Raw genomic sequence first — 2,903 nt, 5'->3', positions numbered from 1 at the left:
CAAACCTGTTTTTAGTGACAAAAAAATTAATAATTACTCATTTACAAATACACCAGGCTTTGAATAATACCTTTGCTACTACCCAAAACATGATTATCCAAAATGGTTTATTCTTAGATTGTTTCCCACTGAGAGTATAAAATAAAATTACTGCATCTTGAAGTGATTTGCAATAGATCTTCTCTGCATGATTATGCCATCAACTGGAGACTGAGTTAGCTTCATTTGTTTCATTTTTAGATTTTTAATGATTTCTTTTTGATTGAATTTTATTTTACAATCATATAAGATATTTTTATGGCTCCAACATTAAATCCACAAATCAAAGTTTGGCCTCTATCCTTATTTTTTCCCAATTTCTCCTTCTCTTTTATGAGTATATTTTTTCAATCACTGAACAAATGTTAGATATATTTTTATTTTAAAATTTTTTTAATTTTTTAATGTTTATTTTTGAGAGACAGGCAGAGCATGAACAGGGGAAGGGTAGAGAGAGAAGACACAGACTCTGAAGCAGGCTTCAGGTTCTGAGCCATCAGCACAGAGCCTGACGCAGGGCTTGAACCGCAAGATCATTACCTGAGCAGAAGTCAGCCGCTTAACTGAATTAAGTTACCCAGGCGCCCCAATATGTTTTTAAAAATAATTCATATAACACTTGTTCTTTGCTATACATTAGTAATATAAATTAAAATGTATCACATGGACATTTTAAAATATACTAAAAATACACAGAAAAATTATTAAGTGCCTTGGCTCCCATTTCCCTCTCCCACTCACTTTCTCTATTACATTAGTTTTAAACAAAATCCCCAATATTAATACATTTTATCAATAAATATTTTAGAAAGTATCTCCAAAAATAAAAAATAAACATGCTTATTAAATCACAAATTAAAGAATTTAAACTTGCAGCTGACTATTTCTCTTATTAATTTAATTTAATTTAATTATTTAAGTATGATTGACAAACAATACCTTACTAGTTTCAGGTGTACAATATCACCTCATACCTGTCAGATTGGCTGTTATCAAAAAGACAGAAAATAACAAGTGTTGATGAAGATGTAGAGAACGGGCAATCATCATGCACTGCTAGGAAGATAAGTTGGTACAGCCCCTGTAGAAAACAGTATGGAGCCTCCTTGAAAAAAAATAAAAATAAAACTAACATATGATCCAACAATTCCATTTCTGGGTATATATCCAATGAAAACAAAAGTACTAATCTGAGGAGATACACGCACCCTTCTGTTCATCATTTATTTTTATAGTTTTATTAAACTAAAATCCAAATAAGGTCCACCAATTGCAATTTTTTTCCTAACAAATATTTTTAATCTCTAGGATCTCTCTTCATAGTGTTTTTCAACCTTGCAATCTTTCATTCTCCTATTGTTGATAAAGCTGTATCGGTTGTCCTGTAGATGATCTCATAGCTGGCATTTTACAGACTGTATCCCTGTGATGCCATTTAACAGGTTTCTCTTGTCAGTATATTCCCTAAAAATTAATATTTGGATCTAAGGCCTGGATAAGAGTTCTTTATTAAACTTGATTAATTATTACTATTATTAATTATTAAACTCTTGATTAAAGAGGCACATACCACGTGGTTCTTCTGTCTCTCTGTCTCTGGTGATCAATTCTTAGATCCATGAAATCATTAGGGTTGCAAAACTACCTGATATGGTTCATATACAAAGGCAGGATTACAGTTTGATTCTTTTTATTTACAAGTTTTTAAAAGTAATGAGGTGGTCCGCTGGTATCAGGGATCTCCAGAGTGTGTATTTGTGTATATAAGAGATTTATTTTAAGGAATTAGCTCACGTGTATGGAGGCTAAGTCCCAAGATCTGCTTATTTGTAAGCTTCATAAATGCCTGGAGTTGTGTCCACCATGGTCCTGGACTCTGCCCACAGGCTGTTCATGGGGGCTTACCAAATTACCTGAATGATGACCATGTAAAAGAGCTGCTGACGTCATTCAGGCCTCTTAAGGCCTTCAGCCTGGTCCAGGACAGTGCCACGGGGCTCTCCAAGGGCCATGTCTTCTGTGAGTATGTGGACATCAAAGTTACAGATCAGGCCGTTACAGGGCTGAAAGGGATGCAGCTGGGGGATAAGAAACTGCTCATCCAGAGGGCAAGTGTGGGAGCCAAGAATGCCATGCTGAGCACCATGAGCCAGACAGCTGTAACCCTGCAAGTGCCAGGCCTGATGACCTCCGAGGTACAGATGGGCCGCCACCCGACTGAGGTCTTGTGCCTCACAAACATGGTGCTGCCCGAGGAGCTGCTGGACAATGAGGAGAAGGAGGAGACTGTGGAGGAGGTGTGGGATGAGTGCACCAAGTACAGCTCAGCTTGTCAAGTCCATCGAGATCCCTGGGCCGTGGATGGTGTCCAGGTGCCAGCTGCGGAAAGATCTTCGTGGAGTTCACCTCTGTCTTTGACTGCCAGAAAGCCACACAGGGCCTGACCAGTTGCAAGTTTGCTAACAGAGTGGTTGTTACAAAATACTGTGACCACTGAGACTTCTGGTAGAGAAGGAGAGAAGGGTGGGGGCAGGGCTGGCTGGGGGCTGCTTCCCCTTCCACCCCCCCTCTTTTCCCCCTCTGAAGAAGATGGACAGAGGAGTGACAGCCAGTAACAGCAGGCAGCAATTAGGGTGGGGTAGGGATTGGGGTGAGGAGGGGAATAGGGAAGTGTGCACACAGGCCCACACAGGCACCCAGACACAGAGGGAAGGGGTCGGGATGGGGAGCGGGTGCACAGCAGGGTGGGGTAGGACCCCCCCATAGCCCCTCCCCAAGGCAGCCTGTCCTCCCTTTTACCCTCTTTCTCCCCTTCCCCACCTTAGAAACCGCCTTCTCCCTTTCCAGGACCACAGCTCCCATCC

The 2,903-nt window shown here is 40.6% G+C and overlaps 1 pseudogene; it reads left to right on the top strand.

The window, feature by feature from the left end:
- The first annotated feature begins 1,881 nt into the window (after positions 1 to 1,881).
- LOC115275851 lies at positions 1,882 to 2,536 on the top strand (annotated as a pseudogene).
- The last annotated feature ends 367 nt before the right edge of the window (positions 2,537 to 2,903 follow it).

The sequence above is a fragment of the Suricata suricatta genome, chromosome 2 (assembly GCF_006229205.1).
Source record: "Suricata suricatta isolate VVHF042 chromosome 2, meerkat_22Aug2017_6uvM2_HiC, whole genome shotgun sequence".
NCBI lineage: Eukaryota > Metazoa > Chordata > Mammalia > Carnivora > Herpestidae > Suricata > Suricata suricatta.
The sequence above is the reverse complement of the archived record's forward strand: the minus strand, read 5'-3'. Positions and strand labels throughout refer to the sequence as shown.